This window comes from Lingula anatina, chromosome 4 (genome assembly GCF_051362555.1).
Source record: "Lingula anatina isolate TDL-2025a chromosome 4, LinAna3.0, whole genome shotgun sequence".
Taxonomy (NCBI): Eukaryota; Metazoa; Brachiopoda; class Lingulata; order Lingulida; family Lingulidae; genus Lingula; species Lingula anatina.
In genome coordinates, this window is record NC_141770.1 from 7,808,970 (window position 1) to 7,833,585 (window position 24,616).

The following is a 24,616-nucleotide window of genomic DNA, read 5'->3' on the forward strand; positions in this document are numbered from 1 at the left end:
TATTCATAAACATTTGCACAGTACTTTTTACTTACATTTTTGCATTAAAAATTCCCCATGTAAATTTATATGTACTTTGTAATATTTCATAAGGAAACAAAAGTCTGAAATTCACAGCAATGTTGCCACTTTAAAAATGTTCTCTCTCTGATCACTGTATATCATGTCCACAGTGTGTTCAGGTATTTCCATATGAGACTACAGACACATATACAACTATGATCCCCACTGCACTGATGAATACAATAGTCACATCATATTACCTGGTTGGAGTTATGTGTGTAAATGAAATACGGTAATATGCCAAACAATTCGACCAAGATTAATTAATTAATTTCATGGAAATGTCAGTTTGGTCGAATTGATTAAAATACAGTAAATGGAAACCTTTGATATCGTCGGATTGTTAGGGGCATCTGCCAAAACGTCCATCTTTCCGGAAGTATTGCATTTTACCGGAAGTGTTACACAAGATAAGCCGCAATTTTCACCTAACACGTGTTTCAGGCTTGTTTTATCCTCCTTTTAAAATCTTATTTTGCTGTGTACAATATGTGCTAACATTACTTTACATTAACAAAGACGACAGTTATAATTTCTAATTATATATTTCCCTCACCTACGATCATTTTCGTTATGCGCTTCACGAGTGGGACGAGTATTTCCCCAGAGACAGGTGTTGTAAACAAAGGCCGGTCACTTATATTTGAAACCGGTAGCTTTAGTAGACTTAAATTAGTTATGTGATCTACGTACGCCCTATTTGAATTTTAATATGACAACTGAAATCAACCGAATTGAAATTTTTTACCAGTCTGAGATCAGTTGTTTTCAACCCGCAAGGCTTGCTCAGCGTCGAGGCGTAGACGTACTTCCGAAGAAAATTCAATCACCCGTATCAAAGAATACCAACTGGTACTCAAAAGGAATTCAGTGTAACTTCAAATTACTTATAAGTATTTTATTTAAAAAGCATGTCATATTAAAACATATTGAGAAAAGGCAAAATACGGAGCCTACCTGTGCCGATAGACATACAGTAGGCCTATCTTGCTGGCACTCTTCCGATTTTCTTACTTATATACTCTCGCTGTGCACAAACCACGGTGCATATTGACAACCCCACTGATACAACCCGAACGTAAAATAAGCATTTAATTGCCATAATTTTCACAAAACAAGTGCATTTATAATTTGACGCGAGAATTGAGCACATGCAGAAATGAGACTAGTCTTATCTGGTCTGGTCCAGCATAGCGCAAACCACATGTTAATGAAGACGGTCCCATTTTGGGGGAGGGGGGTCACAGGAATGGAGTTCTTCGTGGATTACGCTAAATATCATCAACATTTCATGCATCTGGGGAAATAAAAAGTGACTCACAGGTAACGTAAATATCCAGTGGAACTCTCTATGAGGCTCTCATGGAGTTAAGGAAGACGTCATTTTTATTGTTGACAAATCAGTTATCCATGTAGGTGAACAGCTACACGTGTTCGTCAGATTTTGACAGCGCGTGGTATTTGGCGCCAAGAAGTCTGGGCGGTCGATCCCGCTGATCTTTCAGTCGATTGTAGTAAATGTAAGATCTTGCTGTGTTGACTTCAAGAACGTTTCCCCATCTGCATATATATTTCAATCAAACTTGAAAATAAATTGCTTATTCTTCCCTAACTTTTTATTGCTAGCAAACGCTATATATGGTCTATGAAGGTGTTTACGACGTATTCTACCCACTGTCGATATTTGGTTTCATCCAGAATGGACCTTTTTCCCAGTTACGGGCGTGATGAATCAGTCAGCGAGGGCAAGTCTGCTTAATTAGCACAAATTGTATGTCTATAACACTATTTTGTCATCAGGGACAAAGGAAATGACAGGTACGTCATGCTTCCAGATTAGATCTTCAGTTAATAGTTTCTTCCTCATTGACGAGAGCTATTGAAAGGACAACAATTGACAAAGGGCCCGGCATGCAGCATCTATATGACTGGCTTGAAAATTTACCAAGTCTTGCCGACGATGTGGTCGAACAATCGGAACAAGAAAAAAATTCTGTCGCATGATTTTGACGTATGGACTAAATGTTTGAGCCCAGAAAAATTAATTTTATAATATAATTTTTTTGGTCGGATTGACTGGGCCCGTCGAAATGCTTGGCACATTACCGTATCTTCAATATGGCAGTAAGTGTAAATGAAACTCTCAAGTGGTGAAAAGCTTTAAAATTTTTATTGATCAAGTATCCTTCATCAGTTTTGTATAGATATAAGCAGGCCCGTAGCCAGCAATTTCAAATGGGAGGTTCGTTTTCTGAAAATGTGGACCTTTTCCCAGCAAAAAGGGCGGATCTTTTGAACCCCCCCAAACCCCCTGGCTACGGGCCTGATAAGCATGTTTTACCCCCTACCCATTTCTGTATGATATTATTTGTTACTGAGCACATTCAGAACAGCGGACTAACAGATCCTTGGATCAAATATGCATAATCCCAGTGAAGAATCTGTTAGTCTGAATGTGCTCAAGGAGGCATGAGAGAGAAAAATATAACAACAGTTATAGGAGTCTGAAATTTTCTTAGTATTTAATTTGTCTTTCTCACCTCGCTTTATCTATGCCTCTCTACAACTTCAACCCAGTTTCTCTTAAATAAAATTCTGCACTAATGAGCTTAATTAAATAAATAAACATTCTTTGATTACAAACAGCTCCAAAATTACTAGGTGGGAATTTACTAGGTACCAGTACTTTTATAACAGGCATTAACAAGGTGTTGATTCAGTCATCATTCTGACTTGCTTTACCCAGTATTAGTTTATTAGTACTACTTTAGGCAAGTCAACTCAATACATAACTTGGATATTTAAGATAAGAAAAAAAATTCTTTTCATTCAACTTTATTTTAAAAAATGTACATAAAATTACAAAGTAAGTAACAAAAGTAATAATAAGTACTCATCTTTTATTAAGACTTCAATGACATCACAACAAGACTGTACATATTAATATAAAAGCTTCAATATATTTATTGCCAAAATTTGCTAAATTCTTTATTTTAAAGAAATAATAATGAAATGATTTTCTCCATATTACTTATACAAAATTGCTGCAGACATCTTTTATACTTAATTATCCTTGGGCAAACCATAAGATGAGCACTAACATAAGACAAGACAGCAAAGCTGACAAAATATACAGACATAAAACATGTTGCAACAAGAGTTTAATAGATTTTTTCTGTGACAGCACCAAATATATACAAATATGGGCCAAGGCCTATAGGTTTGCAAATTCACCAGTTTTACCATTAGTTATATAATAGTTTCTTTCAATACTTATAAAACTGTACATGTGTATTTGTAAAAATAATCAAATCCTGCTCATTTTTAATTAAAGCAGTCTTTTTACTAAACAAAGCTACTCTGCATATTTGATGTCAAACAAAAATATGGTTTGGTATCTATGCTAGGCTCACGCTAGACGCTCGCAAAGTTCGCTATAGCGAATTGCATTTCAGAAATGCGAAAACAAAATGTTACACGTTCGCAAATTTTGCGAAACTGTTAATACAATAAAATGTTAATCACCTTTCAGTGCGTTTGCTTTGGTTTTGCATTAAAAAATACAAGTCACCACGCTAACATCGTTGTTTACATCGTTGCCTATGTCCAAGTGAAAGTGAATATATAGATGCCTCCGTTTCGTGCAGATACTAATTGAAAACGAGGCAACAATTTAGAGACGGTGCACCGAGTCGTGTGATGTACATTCTAGCCTTATAAGTGTGAAAATAAAATTAAAACGATTAAGAAAATAATAAACAAATAAATGTAAATGTATAATAATCATTCCACATCCATATGATTAACGGGGTTAGGCAACCAAAGTTTCAGTGCGGGATAGCCCGCACTAGCAGTCAGCACATGGCGCTCAAAATGTGATCCGCGGAGAACGATGTGGCAATGCTTTCAAAGATTTTTGAAAAGGTAAGGTGATTTTTTATCTGACATGTAAACAAAATTGTATTACATACAAAATTTAAGCTTTGGAATGTAAAATAAAAAGTGAGTGAATAACTTTTCGTAGTTGGAGCTCATTTTGCTGTAAGTTAGTAACTTTCAACAGTGAAAGGTTTTTAATGGTCCACGTATTCTGTCTTCGGGTGACTAATTGTCGTATAATCTTGTATTAATGAGAATTTTGGTAAATTTATTTTTCTTTAACAGTTTGTTGTACCCAGCAAAGAAAAAAGAATACCTTTCTTCTAAAAATGCTTACACGACCACGTGACGATCGATGCGTTGCGCACCAAGCAATGTTTATCGACATAAATGCGTTCTTGATTTATTTTTGTGCGGGGAAGATAATGATTAAATCAATGAAATATTATAATGATTGGAAAGTTAATAAAGCCATGTGTACAATTTTGTACGATTAATATTCATTCTGCAGTTTCAGTTGCCGTTATATTTGTGATCGTGATGAATTTGAAGATTGACCATTTTTCAAGTAGTACATTTTTCAAGGGCAGGCAAAGAAAAGGATTGCTTCTTCTAATAAGCAGTCCAGAATAGAATCGTTTTTCACCACAGCTACTAGAATACCTCCAACAGAGCAGCCTTTTCAATACTATGAACCAGTAGGTGGGCCACTTCTAGACTTACCTGATGACCTTGTGACAATTACCAACATGGAGTCTACTAGTAGTTGCACATTAGAAATTGAAATCATTTTTGTGTAATGTCAACATTAATGCTATAGATGAATTACAGTGCCTTATTATCCTCCAACTCAATGGGATTATTCATATCATGTTAATACAGCTAGATTTAAAGTTTGAATGCAGCTGTATTGGAATATTTTTGTTGTTATCCTTTTATTTATTAGTATATTTACTTTTCAAACACTGTCATCTTCAAGATGTGACATTTAACTCCCATCACCCTGAAGCTCTGTACATTTTCTGTATTTTTTTTTCAGATTACTTGCAATGTGTTGAAATGAAATAGTGCAAAATGTTTTTAAATTGTTGTTTTTGTTTAATAATTATGTAATGTATATGCTGATGTAACCTGGGAATAAAGTGACATATGAACTCTGTCTCTCTTTGACTCTTGGATCTTGGTTTCTACCTAATGTTGTTAAGGCATGCATAAGCTTTTATTAAAATATTATTTGCATTAACTTACACATTTAGTCTGTTTTATTATTTAATTTTGCGTTTTAATGCTGTCCAGTGTCTTCCTTTATGTATGTCAGCATAAAAACTGATAAATGGTGGTACTGTTCGACTTTCAAATTTTGCTAATTGAAATAAGAAAATGCTAATAGAAATTTGTACCCTTTAGCAACTTTTGCTAATCAAAAATAATGACTAGAGTGAGCACAGCTATGGTAAGACAGTCACCAAAATACATGCAAAAATAAAATAAATAAATAAATAAATAAATAAATAATGTGTTTTTTAAATTTTTTACTCAGTCAAAGTGTTTGTGTGTGTGTGTGTGTGTGTGTGTGTGGGGTGGGGGGGGGGGGCATGCATCATGTTCAGCATGAATACCAGTGGATGTCTGGGGATGGCTACAGGAACATGGACCCTATCTCCTGATGTCAGGGAGGAAAAAGAAATGGTTGGAGCCTGGTTCACAAACCTTGACAGCATTGAGACAAATCATCTCCAACAAAAGATTTCAGGAGGACAATATGTCAAGAACAAGTATTTTCCCCAAATAAAGGTAGGAAGATGATATAATATATGCAACATGACTGCATTAAAGGGAAATGTTTTTAATAAAAAGGGGGAAACAATGGCCATAATACCAGGAAGATGCATGTCTAAGGCACAGCCACTTGATGTCTGCCTCAACAAGCCTTTTAAGGACCAATTATGAAAGCTGTGGACTGACTTCATGGGGGGGGGGGGGGGGGGGCGGTGGACAGCACTGACAGGAGACTTAGCCAAATCTTCACAGCATCCAAGACCACAGTGGTGCAAGGGATTGCCACTGCATGGTCTGGCAGAGATGGTGGTCAAGTCCTTCAGTGTGACTGGCATTACTGGACAGACACAGACAGACAGACCTGCAGACATCACAGGTATGTTTGACACGTTGATGACAATTGCAAGGACTTTCTAGGCTTTCACACAGTGGACAGACTGGACAAATCCATTTGCTAAACAATGACACAGCAATAATTAAACTACTCCAATAAACTAAGTTTAAGATTAGATAATATCATATGTTAGATAATATAATCTCTCATAATAAAATCTCTCTTGAAACAAGGTGCCTAGATGTTTCTGCTTAAATTCAGAAATTCTGCTTAAATTCAGAAGTAGCTAAAGAGAAATTGAAACCTTGTCTTGACATGATATTTTGTAATAAAACGATGTTGACAAATACATTATAGTTTTTATTGATTTCGTAACATACCCCAGTAACATAAATTACCCTCCTTTGTCTATTGCGACCTCTGATAAGCAATCTTTTAAGATAAATATGAACTTCTGTTATAATATCAACATAATTTTTTTCAACATGTATACATGTACATGTATTTATCTGCCATGGTAAACATGCATGTTTTCATATCCATTCATTCATCTGTGACACAACTGCATGCCCAGGCCTTCATTAAAAACATGAAGTCTTTCTCTGGCTATCATGGCTGTGATAAATACACCCAACCAGGCAAATGGGTGGGGGAAAATGACCTTCCCAGAGACAAATGCTCCAGTTAGGACTGACTCATCATTTGATGAAATCAGAGATGAAGAACATCATCATGGACCCACTGCACTGTATAAAGTGAATATTGGGATGGTCTCTTGTTTCACCCTAGACTACCATTAAGACAATTCTCGACCTTCTTTTCAGGTAAGTCAACAAAACAAAATCGAGATGCACTAAAAAAAATATAATTATTTACTACCAGACATTGTCCTAGGAAGTAGTGATAAATATCGAACAATATCAGAGGAACAAGGATAAATGCCGATAAGAATAAAAGCTAGAAAGTCAGATTTTTGAAAATTTCGTCACACCCAAAAGTTGGGGATGCGTAATTTTGAAAAAATCTTCAGATTAACGCAATTAAAAAAAATGATTAATTTTTTCAAAATTTTCAGGACTTTACCGTACATGCATGTAGTTTGTTTAGGAGGTGGTGAAACGTTTACTTCTAAGTTTCTTATGTGGATGAAAGGTCCCTTGAAATGTAGACTTGGAGGTGGCATTTTGAATTAAATATCAAGGTGTTTAGTTTTTTCTTAAACCAAATATACCATCTGAATTTTCCAGAAGGCCAACCTTTGTTTGAAATTGCCTAATGGAAAGCTACAGAATTCCGCCAGTTTCTGTTTGGGCACGTTGCACTGTCTGAAATTCTAGACCCCAATTTATATCAACACTTTTTACTCTTATGTGTATCAATGCACATATTACTAAATGAACACTTATGTAAACAGTACAATAGTTATGCAAATGAGCTTCTTGTAGTTTTTGTACAGCAGCTTATGCAAATGTACAGAGAAGAAATGGCAGTATACAATGTTCATGGGTTGACACATCTCTCATTGGATGCTAACAACTTTGGGAGCCTAGATAATATTTCAGCATTTCCTTTTGAAAATTATTTACAGAAACTAAAACACATGGTGTGGAAACCACCCTTCTCCATATCACAAGTTATAAGAAGGCTGTCTACATATAAGAATTGTGCATCATAAGTAAAACACCCTTCTAGTAAATATCCAATTTTGTCGAAAAGACATGCAAAAGACCCATTACCAGATTCTCTAAAATCAGGCACACAGTTTAGCAAGGTGGAAACAGAAAAATCCTTAAATGCTAATCACAGCCCTAAATGTGTTGGTAAATTACAGAATAGTGCTGTTTCTTATAAAGACCCAACTCTTTGTGAAAACATCAGTAGCAAGGAAGCTCATGGTTTTGGCTTTCAAATTTATCACTAAATTGATTTAAATATAATTATTTTAGAAAAATGGCCTTTCTCCTGGTCGAGTTCATAGAAGACGCTGACATAGCTATATCGCCTCATAAGTGGATATTAGAGGATATGAAATTGCATTCTGGCCTCCCTTTACAAGAGATAAGAGTGTGCAGACTGCCATAAAGTCCCACCTAGTCCAGGACAGAACCACATGGAAAAATAGGCATTTTAAGTGTTCCAAACATCTAGAATTAATGTGCATACTACATGTATCACATGTTCCAGTCCAAAATGTGACATTTTAATGTCAATTCATTAATTTCATTTTGCAGATGGCTATGACAATGTTAGAAGGAAACTGAACATAGCTCAATATGAATCTGACATCGTAACAGAAAACGAAGAGATTATTCCAGCATCTCAGAGAAGTAAGAGAAAGAAGAGGTTAGAAATGTGTCATAATATTAACTAATATCACATATTTTATATCTACACATGAATTATCTATGCTGAAAATGAGAAGGCCAAGAGCAGACCAAAAAAAAAAAAAAACTTTTGCAAAAAGAAATGCTAAGGGAGTAAAAACATTTAATTTGGATGTTGGGGATGCAATTTTGAAGAAACAAATAAAAAACGTCAGGAGAAAGGGTGGCAAACTGGAGAATTTCTGGATAGGACCTTACAAGTAAGTTATTTGTAATTTTAAATTAAAAAAAAAAATATATATATATATATTTTGCTCACCCTGTACTATATATATATATATATATATATATATATATATATATATATATATATATATATATATATAGTACAGGGTGAGCAAAAACAATAAAAAAAACTCCTGGAAAAGTTTAATTTAGAAAGTTTTGGCCTGGAATTTTTTATTTAGATGTTTTCTGTGAGAACAGCTATGAACAGTTTGCTCCAAGAAGATACGGGTTGCATTCTTATACAAACTAGCAGGTGGCTGAATATGCTCAGATAGTGGAATAGATTGGTTTTAATGGATTCATCAAGGCTAACGAAAAGGGTCTTTATCATAGATTATAAAAATAACTGGTCTAGTGAGATAAATAGTTATAAATAAAATATAATAGAGATAAAATTCACCTCTCTACACAATTAAAGATAAAAAAGGAAAAATCCAGGTGGTACATCATGACAGATTGAGAAAATTTATTGAAAGAGAGAGTGATTTTCAGTTGAATGAACCACAATTGGTGGAACCAATTGTAAAAAGATCAAGATTTGGTAGACAAATTAAGATGCCATCTCAATGAAGAGACTTCAGTTTAAAATTATCATGTTGATGTATATGTTGTTTATTAGTTAAGGTATAGTTGTATATAAATACTTCCTTAATTTTTTGGCAGTGCTGAAATAAAAGGAATTTAATTTAATTATTTGTATTTTTTATATAGATGATGGATGAATCAAACCTTATCCATATACTAGAAGAAGAATTTCAATGGTGTAAAGACTGGACTGAATCACCAGAAACTTTATACATATACTCTCTAAGAAATTCAGAAGAAGCCCAAATGATAATCTATTTGGGAAAATTATGGAAGGAAATTTTTTTAAGAGAAATTGGATATGATTGGTTTCTAGACCATGAAGAAGAAATCAAAGAGTTATCTAAGGAAGAATGTATAGAATTTTTTAAAATAATTTTTTTTTGTATTAAAATACAATATCTCAAAGACAAACTCTTTTATTAAAACAACATATATATATATAATAAAAAGATTTATAAAGTATCTGATAGTTTGTACTTTATATTATATTTCAGATAAATTGATCAAAACAACAGTCCAAGTTGGTATATGTTTTTTTTTCTAAATATCTGTTTGAATTTTATTGTTGAGCATGATGCATTGAACACTGCATGAATAAGTTTATCTATTTTAGTGTTTTTTGGATTATGGTTGTTCTTTAAAAAAAATGAATATATAAGATTATCATATATAATGTACGGGTCAAGATTTATGGGTTTACAACTTCAGACTTACCTGAGTTGTGCAACTTCATGTATTCTGGATTTTCTGTTTTCTGTTTCTAATATCCCATGCTTTCTTACATGCCAGCAAATTTGCTGGGTCAGCTTTCCAGTACCTCTCGCAGTAACCTACTCCTTTCCTTTCTTAGACATGCCAGGCTGTCTGTACTGTAGGAAGATGTTCACTGATAGAAGCAACTGGAAGCGGCATGAGAGGAGCTGTTTAAATTGCCACAGCAGTTTAAAATTTGTAGAAAACCGTATGCTGGCAGAGCATTATAAATGGAAGCATGAATCGGAAAGAATGAGAAGAGCCCAGCAGTCCTAGAGATCTTGGAGAAGCCTCCTCTGCTGGTTGACGTAACACCTGGGGAGGAGGTGACCCTCACCCCATCCCCTTTCTCCAGCCCCAGGTCAACTAGAAGAAATTTGAAAGTAGGACCACCCCCTCAACAAGACAAACACCCAAGTTCGTCGGAGGAAGAGGAAGAGAAACCGCCGAGTAAAGTGAGCCAAAGAAAAGTAAAGGAGGAAGATGGGGAGATAGATATGGTAGCCTTATTCCGAAGGGTCAAGTGACTGCGTGAGAGAGAAGTCCGCTACCCAAATGGGAGAAGAGATATTGTTAGGAGCTTTTACTTTTAATAGAAAAAGAAAAACAATATAAAGAAAGATGAACAGTTTGATGACTAAAAGAAGTGAAAAACAAAAAGGTCAATAAAGTCTTGTTAAACTTACAACTGAGTCTTACTTTGATTCAGGAGAATCAAATTTAAAAGGTTGGGGGCAGTGTAACACTACCCTCCCTCCTTTTCTGTTTGGATTCAAATACCACATTTGCACCTAATCTCTTTAGAAATTCACTGTGGTAGGGTTAGCGGTTACGTACCTGCCCTCCAGCTTTATTTGATTCCCCCTACTGCAATTGTTTCTGTCAATTATTAGAAACTTTAATTTTAAAATGACAAAACTACTACTACAGTACATTGACGATACATGCATGGAAGCTGCCATGTTTGCTACTCAATGTTTTGACCTTCACAGTGACAGCAGCTCGTGCTCCAGGCGGCTACTGTCACTAGTTTACCACTTTATGCTGACCTACACAGCACGCGCAGTCCCTCTCCATGTGACTGCTGACATCACCGAGTCAGGGTATAAATAGAAGAGCGTGCTGATGAGAGGGAGCCTTTTTCGACGTAGAAGACTCAGGAGAGGAATCAGCAAGCAATGTAGAAGCCTTTTTACCAGATGATTTTGCAGTTAAATATTGATTGGCTTCCATTATTTCAGAGCACAAACCAGAATTTCTGGCCCATAGTAGGAAAAATAGTAAACCTCCCGACAAAGAGCCTTTTCTAATTGCTTTATTCCCTGGGGTATCTAAGCCCGATAATTTAGACAATTATTTACAGACTAGTGCCAACAAATACAAGGTGGATTAATCAGCCATGGTAAACATGTATTCATATCCATTCATTCATTCATCTGTGACACACCTGCCCTGGCCTTCATTAAAATCATTTCATTTTTAACTTTGATTTTTGTATCTACAGAGGCCTCCACACAACTCAAAATTACCAGTAAGTTGTGGCAAATTTATTCAGTTTTCCGACAATGTAAGCATGTAAAGAACTTTGCCTTAAGCTAGGAATTTCACAAATCAATTCACAGTCATGTGCATAAAAAATGCACGCTCGCCATTTCCACGTTTCAGCCTTGTTTTGGCTTCACATACGTCCGTTTCCATAACCCTTGGAAGGTGATTATCACATGTTCGCAGATTCTTATGATATTAACATCAATTTTTCTTTTACAGTACTTACTCATTAGTAAATATTTCTGTTTATTTGTTTATTCTTGTTGCTTTCATTTAATGGGTCTTGCTTTTAATGTTTTGATATTCTTTATTTGTCTCTTTTGCCGTTTTCACTTGTCAATTTTATCTAATTTTCTACTGTCTCTACTGTGGTGCCTTTGCCAGTCTTTTGTGTTGTTTGATATTTATACTTCTTTGTCTGCCTGCCTTACTGTCCAGTCGTCAGTTCTGTCCGTATCTGTCATTGTGAGCTTTTTAACGCCATTTTCCAGTGTGGTGCCTTTGCCAGTCTTTTGGCCTGCTTGCTATTCATACTTGTTTGTCTTCCTGTCAGTGAGTGCTTGAGGCAGATAAAATGCTCGGGGAAAATGAAACAGATTTTTCATCAAATGAACAATGGCTTCCTTTTTTCTGATGGAAATTCATCTGTGTAGTTGTAGGTGTTCTGGGATTCCACAAAATATTGACAAAAACTCTTCAGTCAAGCAAATGTGAAATGTGGTCACTCACTCATGCAATGCATAAATAAAAAAGACCACACCTACTGAGATCACACGCACACACCGACTTTACTTGAGAAGGACAGGAGAAGGACATGACTCTCTTTATAAGATATAGACTCCACAATTTATGTAAGTGTATTTGTTTTAATTTATGAGAATCATTGTTTTATATAATACTTTTGAATATATTATATTATTGTATTTTTATTTTTATTTTAGTGACCAGCTATCGGCTATCAACTATCAGCTTATCAATATCAGCAATTTTGAATAAACTGAAAATAAAGCCAACCGTGTACAAAAAGGAGTTCTGTTCTTTCTAACCCAAAACAGTAGGATATGATTCAAGTATTAAACTTTTCAATTTCTACCATGTGAATAAGGCCCTGAAGAGTTGTAAGTATCCCAGCTGGGCTATAAGAAAGGTACTGAACAATGTTGGAGCTGATAAGGAGTCAACACCTGAGGATGACGAGAGAAGACAAGATAAGCCCAAAACCAGTATAGTGATCCCATACATGAAAGGGAGATCAGAACAGCTGAAACGAATTTATACAAAACACAAAGTGAATGTTTGCTTTAGACCTCACAGAATACTCAAACAGATTCTTTGTCATTCTAAAGATAAGACTGACAAAAAGGGAAGTTTGGCGTAGTCAAACGTTTATTTATGGCGACAGTCTGATTCTTCACAAGTTTGCAAGTAGCCTCGGATTCAATGCTACACAAGTTGTTAACATTTTTGCTCTAGCCTCGGATTCAATGCTGCATCTATCGCGATCAGACTCCCTGTCCAATCACGGACGTTTATTATGGCATAACTTGCCGAAAATTTGCATAAGCCTCGGATTCAACGCTGCATCTTTTGATCAGACACCCTGTCCAATCACGGATGGGGGTTTCACTTAGGTTCGCGCCTCAGCGTTTAACCAAATGAGCGTTACTATTCCTTCCCACTTTTTATATAAGGTTCTATAGTGTATGCAATTGTCAGAATAATTTTACGTTCGCCATCTTCAATTTAAACTGTATTAACAGTTACGGATTCACAGATATTTCAAGTCGGGACTTTTGGCGAACCTGCTGATAGATCGACGCATCTCCGGCTTTCCCACGAACAGAACTCCAATTTGCTACAAGTAAGTTTTTTCTTTATTTGAGTTATTGATTTTGCGAATTATAGTAGCATGGCTGTTCTTGTCATTGGGCATTCTTTTGTACACAGGCTCCAATCTTACCTCGACCAAGGTCGGGACGACCGCACGGCGAAAGACTTTGGATTCCCTGAATCAGTACACTGGCACGGAATAGGTGGCCGTACGGTCCCTAAACTGGTCAGATACGATTTGGGCATCCTTCGCCGGGTCCGCCCGGTTAGTGGCGCAATTTACCATATAAGGTGCCAGGGTAACAAGAACTGTGAATGTGAGAAAGACTACATCGGGGAAACGGAAAGAACTTTAAAATCTAGAGTGATGGAACATAAAAGACGGAGCCTCACCACCACGGAGGTTTCTAGGCACATTCATGTAGATTATCCAGGACATGAAATCCCATGGGAGACAGCAAAGATCTTGGACAGGGACCCTTCTTGGTGTGAAAGGGGGGTAAAGGAGTTCATTTACATCAGGGCACATATTAACCCAAGCTTGAACAGAGATGGGGGGAGGCACCAATTGTCACATATTTGAGACAACGCAATCACCAAAGCACTGGTGAGCAGTGATCGTCCCATATGACATCACACTGAAGAAGATCATGAATGTGATCAAAAGCTCTGTTAGATATAGCTCTATTTTTAGTGTAAAAATTGAAAAGTTTAAAACTTGAATCATGACTTCCTTTTTTGCCTATTTGCTTCAAATAATGTTAACGCAGTTATTTGAGAATGTTGGTATAACCACATATCCTTATCATCATACCAAGTATAGCTGATCAAGAGATAAGATCCTGCACAACCATCTTTCATAAAATTAGAATTTTCTTTTGTGATTGATTTTATAGCATTTGACTATTGTTGTTCTTGGCTTTGGCTCTATTCTGGCATATGAGAAAAACCACAATTAGATCAGCATGACAACAAATGAAACAGTGTAAATACACGACTAACAGCAGTTAGTTTACCATGTAAGAGCAAAGGATACACATTAAGTCTAAATCGAAACCATTTATTATCCTAATTTCTTCTTTTCTTTTTAACCCTTTCTAATGCCATGATGTGATTTCATGTTGGTGCCCATATCTGCAGATTTGTTTGTGAATTTTTTTAACATGTGGAAAGATTTGGACATGTGAGTTGGTCCAGAAAGGTATATTCATACATTTTACCAAAAGGCTATAACATAATATAATATATACAATAATGCTGTGATCTATTATATACAGAATAAATACATTACTTACAGAAATATTATACAGCTGGTAGACATATACTTGGAACATTTTAGACTGCCAGACATAGAGAATTGAAAGGTGTAAATGCTGATCAAGATAATGTCCAGCTGAGGTTACTTTAACTCCTTTTCTACAAATGCCCGAGGGGTGGCCATTCTAATTAATAATAACTTCGAGTTTGAATTTTTTAAAGAACAAAAAACAAATGATGGCAATCTCTTAGCGTTGGATATTGGTATAAACAAAGTCCGATTTACTTTAATTAACATATATGGTCCTAATAGAGATAGCCCAGATTTCTACGAACAAATACGACAAACTATTGTCGATTTTAATAATGAAAACTTTTTCATCTGTGGAGATTTTAATCTCGTTTTAGACCCGGTGCTAGATTCAAGCAATTACCGTCATGTAAATAACCCCAGAGCAAGGAAGAAAGTAATTGAAATAATGAATGATCTTGATATAATTGACTTTTTCAGAGTATTGTATCCAGGAGAAAGAAGGTTTACGTGGAGAAGAAGGAATCCGTTGAGGCAAGCTAGGCTCGATTTTTTCTTGATCGCCGATAACCTACAAAATTCTGTAAACAACATTTCTATAAATGCAGGTTACCGTTCTGACCACTCATCAATAATACTAGAACTAAAATTAAATAAATTCATCAAAGGCAGGGGGACTTGGATCTTTAATAATACTCTCTTAAATGACGTGGAATATGTAACTAAAATTAAGGAAACGATATTAAAAGTTAAGAGACAGTATACAATCCCCGTATATAATTTGGAACATATAGATGACATTCCGAACGAGTCTATTACCTTCATAATTGATGACTCGCTATTTTTTGAAACTCTTTTAATGGAAATTAGAGGCGCGACTATATCATATTCCTCTTACAGAAATAAGCAAGCCTGTAAACTCGAAAATGATTTGGAAAACTCAATAAATGAACTAGAAACTAATTCTCAATTCCAAGACATTTCAGATCTATTGGAAGCAAAAAAGACAGAATTGAAAAACATAAGACAGAAGAAACTAAAAGGTATCCTTTTGCGAGCAAAAGCAAGGTGGGTGGAAGAAGGTGAGAAGCCGACAAAATACTTCTGTTTTCTTGAATCTAGACATTACGTGAACAAAACTATACAAAATCTAGAACTGCAAGACGGTACTGTTATTTTCGATCAAAAGGAAATACTTAATGAAGCTAAATTATTTTATGAGCGTCTGTATTCCTCAAAAAAAGAATTTGTAGAAAAAACTGATCTTCGAGTCCTTCTTGACCAATTTAACGTGCCTAAATTAAATGATACCGAAAAAGAACTGCTACAGGGAGAAATCTCCAAGACAGAACTTCTTACAGTCCTAAAGAAAATGAAGAATAACAAATCTCCGGGTTCCGACGGTTTTACAACTGAGTTTTACAAATTTTTTTGGTCAGATTTGAAAGAATTTATGGTCAGAACGGTAAATGAAGTATTTCGTAAAGAAAGGTTACCAACTAGCCAGAAACTCGGCATTATTACTTGTATCCCGAAAGGGGACAAGAATAGAAAATTTTTACAAAATTGGCGACCTATAACATTATTAAATGTATTTTATAAACTAATATCCGGATGTATAGCTGAACGAATGAAAACTGTATTAGACAAACTAATTTCCCCTACTCAATCTGGGTTTTTAGCTGGCCGCTATATAGGAGAAAACACACGGTTGATATATGACCTAATGCACATCACAGAAAAACGAAATATTCCAGGCTTGCTTGTTTTGATTGATTTTGAAAAGGCTTTCGATTCGGTTGACTGGGATTTTATAATTAATGTACTAGACTTCTTTCATTTTGGTGACGCAATTAAAAAATGGTTTGGGATATTAAATTTCGACTGCAGCGCCTCCATTAGTCAGTGCGGTCATTTATCCGAGTACTTCAGAATCTCGAGAGGATGCCGTCAGGGTGACCCCCTCTCCCCGTACATTTTTATTTTATGTGCTGAAATACTTTCGTTACTGATCAAGAATAATAGTGATATTACTGGTATAAAGATAGAGAATACAGAATTTAGAATATCACAATATGCTGACGACACTACCCTCATTCTCAACGGTAGCAGACTCTCATTTCTTGCAGCATTTAATACACTTGATTTCTTTTCAAAAATATCAGGTTTGGCGATAAATAAGAGTAAGACTAAACTAATTTGGATTGGCGCAAAAAAGTTTAGCAAGGAAGTGTTTCACCATGTAAGATGGAAGATGAATTGGGTTTATGACAGTTTTAATTTGTTAGGTATTGAATTTACATTGAATTTGCAGGATATGATAAAAACTAATTTTGAACAATACATCGTAAAAATTAAAAGAATGTTGCAACAATGGGAAAGGAGACCTTTGACGCCCATTGGCAAAATCACTGTACTGAAAACCCTGGTTGTACCCATGTTAAACCACCTATTCATTTCCCTTCCCAATCCAGATGAAACATACATGAAATTACTAAACACAATGTTCTTTCAATTTATATGGGGCAAAAAGACGGAAAAAGTGAAAAGGAGTGTAATAACTGGTAATTATGAACAAGGTGGTCTTAAGATGCTAGATTTATTTGACTTTATTGCTTCTCTTAAATGTACTTGGATTAGAAGAATTTATCAGACAGACAACATATATGTTCCACTTCTCCAAGCTATTTTTGATCGAGATGTAATAAGTTATATATTTACTTTTGGGAATGCGTATCTAGACAAGCTTATTAAGGATTGTAGTAACTGTTTTTGGAAAGATGTTCTGGTTTCCTGGAAATTAGTGTTAACACGCTTACTAGAAAGAAAAAGTATAATATCTGTGGAGCCGATTTGGTATAATGATAATTTTAGGATTGGGGGCAAGCCTGTGTTTATAAGAAAATGGTTTAACAAAGGCGTCAAAATTGTTAGCGATTTTCTTGAAAATAACAGAATTTTAACAAAGGAAGAATTTGAACAAAAATTTAGCCTACAAAACTGTTGTGCGCTTACATTTTATGGTATACGAAATTCTATTAAGCACAGGCTTATGAATAAAACGCATAACGATGTTCTTGAGATCACCTCTCACCCTTTTTTGCCTCAAGCAATAGAGCTTCTTATCAAACATAGTAAAGGCTGTAGAGACTTTTATCAAACTCTCTACAAGCCAGCTACACGAATGACAAATGAAAAAAAATGGAACGCAAAGTCAAATTTTGATGTACATTGGAAAGATGTCTATAAGAACTGTTTCGAAACAACAAAGAACACCAAACTGCAGTGGTTCCAATACCGCATAATACATAGGCTCCTGCCTGTTAAATCATATTTAAAAACTATAGGGATTGAAAACGATGACGTCTGTTCTCTTTGTGGTGTTGCAAGGGAAGACATTTCGCATACTTTCTTCCATTGCGCGTATAGTAAAAAAATTTGGGAAGAACTGAAAGCTTACATCTTTAACAGAACGAATAAAAACATTACCTTTAATGAAAAATGCATCCTTTTCGGCTATCCAACAAACCCAAACAGCCCAATTAATTTTGTTATTCTTTGTACGAAATTTTATATTTACAAAAGTTTCAAAAAGAAAGAATGTATGCGTCTTTCTTCACTCATAAATTACATAAAGGATCAATTTATAATAGAAAAATTCAATGCATTAAAAAAGCTAAATTTAACAAACTTTGAAAAAAAATGGGAAAATTGGTCAGACATGTTTGAATTTAATTAGCTTCAGCAAAATAATATTTTGCACTTTTTACTTAATAATATGTTGTAGTTATGGATGAATACATTGTGGTATCGATCTTTATTATTATTATTATTACTATTATTACACCTATTGTTCATGAGATTATAAACTTATATTCGTGTGTGTGAGAGAGAGAGTGAGTGTGCAGTGTGCATTTACCATACTTGGGTATATGTACTTTCTTATACTGAAATTTTTCAATAAAAAAAAAAAAAAAAAAAAAAAAAAAAAAAAAAAAAAAAAAAAAGATAATGTCCAGCTGAGCAGACAAGGTATCTACAACCACAAGACAAGATGGAAGGATGGAGAAGGATTACATGACCACATCAGATCAGGAAGACCCACTAAGTTCACAGATCTTCATAAGACGGTCATTGATGACAAGATGACCAGGAATAAGGACCTGGTTGCCAAAGACTTGAAAGAAATTATCAAAGAACATACAGGTGAAAACAACACCACTTTCAAATAAATTTGTATATATCAAGAAAAAATTTTATAAACTGAAAGTTCATATAACTCCAGCGCTGTACGGATATTAAGAAAAAATGTTGGCTGGATGAAGAGTAGCAAAGACTACTGCCAGCTTGTGAGGATTGTCAGCTGTCTGAAAAGAGTAAACTAGTGTTGGGAGGCCCTGGCAGTTGAAGACAAATTTGAGGACAGTGTTTTCTGGTAAATAATAAGCAAAAATCTACAGATCTGCATTCAATATACAACATATATGTTGTTGATTTCGTGCATATGTTTCAGATCTTTTATTCTGCTCACTTTGTAAATTCATATATATTAGCACCATTGTTGAAAAGATATACATACAAACATTTACAATAATTTTTCTTGTATTTAATTTTTGAGTTAAATATTGTTTTACTTAATAATATACTATTTGTTCATTTACTTCAGATGAGTGTACCGTGGAAATGGACTCAAACTGCTGACATATTTTCCAGAAAGTGATAAGAGATGAAAACTGAAACGAAATTAGCCTGCCATACCCACTACACAGCAGACCTAAGCACCCGTACAAGGTCCATGTATGGGCAGGTTAGACGCTACAGTGGAATATTAATACTGATGTGAAAAATGTTTACTTCACTTGTAGAAATGTGATGAATTAAAGGGAAGTTTGGCAGCTGAGTCTATAACCTAGTTCCGATGGGATTCACTATGTAATTTTGGCTATACTTGTACAAACCTCGGATTGAGTGCTGCATGAGCCGACGAGCCTCGGATTCAATGCTGCACATAAAATCGCATGAAGTTGCGGATTCAGTGCTACATCTTTGGCAACTGATTGTGATTGGCCAATCATCTTATCCAATCACAGTAACTAGGTCGTGACATTTGGCCCAATCAGGATGAACTAGGTCAGGCGTTTCCACAAGGTTCGTGCTGCCGCGTTTAATGAAGTGAGCGATAGTATTCTTTCTCACATTGCTCTCACGCACGACATTCGCTAAAGAACAAACAACAGATTACTTTCCAATTCGCCACTGTACGATTTTGATCAGCAAACAAGTAAGTTTTTCCTTTTTCAATCTATTTGCGAGCTTTTGACTTACAGACTTACGATCACCATGGCAGTTCTCGTTATCGGTCATTCATTTGTTCATAGGCTTAGTTCATTTCTCGACCAAGGTCAGGACGTACGTGCAACGAAAGATTTCGGTTTTCCCCAACTCTGTGCACTGGCACGGGATAGGCTGCCGCACGGTCCCTAAACTAGTCAGGTATGATTTGGGGATCCTTGGCTGGGTATGACCTGACTTGGTCGTACTTATCATTGGTTTTAACGACATGTCTGACCGTAGTGTTTCTCCCTCTAACCTTTGTAAGGATATTGAAGAGTTAGCCCGTCGTTTTCATGACGAATTTGGTGTTTCTCATGTGGTGGTGAATCAAGTTCACCACAGACTGCGTCCCCATCACCCTTCTTTTTATGATCAAGTTGACCAGCTCAACATTCATCTTGCAGACTTGCCCTTAAGAAATCCATTTATTTCCTTTTGGAAGAACGTAGGTCTGCGGAAAATCACCTGGCTTCACATCAAACCAGACGGGGTGCATCTTTCGGATGTGGGCCAGTATAAACTGTATCGTAGTCTGCGGGGCGCCATTATTAGGAAGGCCTTCCAGCTTGGCATTAAGCTTTCCTAATCTCTTCCAACTTCATCATAGTAATTCAGTATTATCGTATATCAATTTCTGTTGTGAGATGTGTGAGATGCTTTAAGGTTAATTTGACAGGTGTCCTTCAATTATAACCATACGTATATATATATATATATACCTTTATATATAGGGTGTTTGATGTAAAAAGTGCAAAATTAAGAATTTGGAAGTGGTTATAGAATGAACCTTGTAATTGTTCCATATGATGACTGACTATTATGATTAGAGAAGATTTTGATTTCTAAAAACTTTTTGAAAAGATTGCATTAAAGATATATGCTTATTTTTTTGTTTAGAGAAAAGCAGAGTGGTTGGTTTGGCCAACTGGGCAAGAACTGGCATGTGACTGTGGTGATCTTCTGAAACAATTCTAATGAGGTTTGTGTTATTATACAGTTAAGTAAAAATTTCATTGTTAACTGTAATTATATCGCTAATATGAAACCTGCTATTTCTTTGTATTAGTATAACAGACAAAACATATATTTACATGTATTTGACCTTAATTTTATTTTATTTCAGCATAGAACATTTACATTTTGCAACATGTGAAACAGGAGTACAAAATGTAGTTTGCAGTTGCCTCCATTTTGGAGAACACACTTGAAAATGTTGCTAAAGGGGTTCCTCAGATTAAACAAGCCAGCATCAGGTACCTGTCCATTTTATTTACAAATGCATGAATGAAAACAGCTAGCTAGTGTGTTTTTCATTCTGTTGTGTGGGAATAACATCAATGCATTTCCACTCAAGGTAGATGTTTACAAAAGATATTTACTTTGACATATGTATTACTAAATTTATTTCTGTAAGTGTACAAGTCATGCATTACCATTGCCTTTTAAATATATGAGGAAGCTGACTTCTGTCAAAATCATATACATGACATATGTTATTTGTATACTAACAATCATCCTATTATAATTACTTGTAGGGGTGGATGTCTGCAGTGAGCAGAGAAGAGTTGGAAGATATTATTGTGGAGGTGTGTGATTGGTCCTCTGCAAATGGCATGGATATAAGAACACTCCCTGAAGAAGAGTGGAGATGTCCCCCCAAGATCCCTAGCCATCTATAAGTGATCAGCCAATGAGGTGTGTGTGCGAGCATTGTTGTGGGAATGCCCAGTGAGGCTGAAAGGATTTGCTGCAATCAATAGCATATCTTCAGGAGTAAGCATATAAATAAAAGAGATACGTTTTACAGAGGCGCTTGCAGACACAGTATTAGAGACACCCCAAAAGATGGCAACTGTTTCTTCTCGGCCATCAGTGACCAGTTGGATTTCCTCAAACAAGATAAAGAGTTAACCCACACACAGCTGAGAGCAAAACTCATTGATCATCTAATGAATTTGCCTGATATGAGTAAAATATTATTATTTTTAAATTAACTAAAGCTTGATTGTATTTTTTGCACGTGCTCATTATGATTTTTTGAAAAAAAATTAAACCTGAAATGTGGTGAAAATTTTAGGACGTGAAGAATGGCTTACAAAATTCCATGACAGAACCCTTGACCTCCTACCTGGAGTAGATGGCAACTGATGGCACATATGCTGAACATATTGCATGCAAATACCTGGCTCAAGCACTTCCAATTAAAAAAAAAAATTTACTATACACATACATACCAATAATAAGGGATGCCTCTGTTTGATCACATTTATCTAGTGTTTTTATCGGATGAATGTCATTTAAAAATCACCTTTCAAAATGGATGAGGATGACATTCAACATTTTGATGGACTTAAATTTGTGACATTAGAAAATGTCAAATTTTAAACTAAATTCGTCCATTGCCTCTGAAAATGTACACCAAAAGGAAAAAGCATAAAAATTCCAGACCACATACTGCTCCTCCATTTTAATGTATGTCAAAAATGAAATTTGAGCATTTAACAGTGGTCTTGGTGAATTAGACAAAATATATCTGAAACAATTCATTAAGCCTACAGAACATAATTTTATGAATTTTAGATTTGTATTATTACAAAATAAAATTGGCCTGTCCATACAAAGCAACAGGCCTTCTTACCAATAATAGTATTATTTGTAAGACAATTTTCTACACGTTTATTTTCCAGGCCTACCACCACCAACCCAAAATGGGAACAAGAACATACTGACCTTTAGAGACTACCATACAAAATGTGTGGATTTCTATCCTTTGTCAGGCAAAAGTGAAGCTGGAGTGGCCCTCCACATTATTATATAAAGACATTTTACAGGTCTGTTCATGTGCTTTATATAAAGACAGTCTTGCCAGACTCTATGGCTGTGGACGTACTAAGAATATTTCATCCAATTGTTCCAAACACTAAGATACAACCAATTTTTAAACCTTACTTATGGCTACATTATATGATAATGACGTCTTGTCCTCAATTACTTGGTTATAATTTTACGCAACCAATGGCTATTTCAGAAACATAAACTTCACTACTTGAAATAACTTTCAACACCTCTGCTGAGTATTGTTCAATTTGCAAAGCAGCTTAATTGTTATAATATATAAGCCAAGGGACCATGCTGAAACTCTGAAATATGCAGTAGAGGCAGAGACAACTAATAAGACTACATATGGTGTAAAAGCTAGGGTTTAGTGTGATGTTCCGTTTGCCAAATTTTGATGTTATCCATTCAGTTTCTATAGATTATATGCATTGAGTTTTATTGGGAGTTCAGAAGATGCTGCTCCATTTGTGGTTAGACAGTAGTAACAAATCAGAGCCATATTATATTGGAAATTACATGTCTGGGTTAGATGACAGAATTAAAGCATTAATTAACTCCTCCAAATGTAATAAACCGCTCACCTAGGACTTTTACTGAACTTAAGCACTGGAAAGCTTCTGAATTCAGATAATTTCTTTAATTTCATTCTGTAGCTTGTTTAGTAGGCATCCTACCATATGGATATCTTAAGTCATTACTTTTTTCTTGTAGAGTCAATTTACCTGCTCCTCAAAACTAGTATAAGCACTGCTGATGTAGCAAGAGCAAGAGTTCTCTTGAAATTATTTTGTGCTAAGATTGATTGTTTGTATTCACCTCGAAATGACACTTATATTAATGTACATTGCCTTGTTCATTTATGTGACTAAGCTATCTTGGGTCCCTTATGAACACAGTCTTGTTTTTTCTATGAAGACCTTAATGGGGAGTTGAGAAAACTATTCCATGGGACAAGCTCTGTGAAATTACAGATTTCATCTGCTGTTGTTATTCACCAACAATTACCAGATCTAGTGAAGCAATTAGTTCCAGGTTCAGAAACGGGGACATTCTATTTGAAATTAGCAAAGAAAACATTACCTTACAACAGGTCACTGCTATTTGGACACAGTTATGCAGTAGGGCATTTTGTCAGCTGTAATCTTTTGGATGGAACTAGAGAATTGATAGAAAATATTTGTGGCCCAATCAAAAGGGTACACAATTGTGCTATCCTCTCATGAGTGACATTACTTTTCAATCTCTTTCATACAGGAACTGTGCAGACCGCAGAAAATTTCTGATAAGTGTAATACTTTTTAATGAAGTCGCGGGCATGGGCACGTAAGTAGTAATGTAATTGTTCCTATCACTTTAATTGGTCCAAGTCAACTTTAATTTTACCTCACTTTATTACCCTTTATCTAAAGTTACGATAATTTGCAGCCACATGGTCTGTCACTCCAATATATGAGGTATAAAACCAGACAGCAGCCTAGAAATAAATGGAGTCGGGAATCGTGGACCAAACCTTGAATCTTCAGCAGACAGATTAGAGTCCCTAGAGTAAAATATACCCTGCGGTATCGAAAATAAACTAAGGCAAAGTGAAAGACTACACTTGACCCTGACATAAATGCTGAAGAAATCTTGAACAATACAAAAAAATTACAAGTGGTAAATTTGGTGGGAAGGACAAGGTTACCAATGAAATGATCCAATTGGGAAAGGATTTTCTTATAGATGCCTGAAATGAATGGAAACGAATGGAGTCATGCAAGTGTGCCTTGG

At 35.4% G+C, this 24,616-nt stretch overlaps 2 long non-coding RNA genes and 1 pseudogene across 5 annotated transcripts in view; 2 read left to right on the top strand and 1 right to left on the bottom strand.

Annotated features, from left to right (window-relative positions):
• Nucleotides 1-24,616, bottom strand: part of LOC106167016 (uncharacterized) — a 191,552-nt gene that overhangs the window by 111,526 nt on the left and 55,410 nt on the right. The window lies entirely within an intron of this gene.
• Nucleotides 3,237-5,101, top strand: LOC147762215 (uncharacterized). The gene is made up of 2 exons (XR_015334106.1): nucleotides 3,237-3,987; nucleotides 4,454-5,101. It is a non-coding gene; the product is annotated as an uncharacterized LOC147762215 (long non-coding RNA).
• On the top strand, nucleotides 13,251-22,873 carry LOC147762216 (uncharacterized; annotated as a pseudogene). Its single transcript, XR_015333809.1, has 4 exons — nucleotides 13,251-13,956; nucleotides 18,765-18,880; nucleotides 20,002-21,261; nucleotides 21,544-22,873. The product of XR_015333809.1 is annotated as an uncharacterized LOC147762216 (transcript).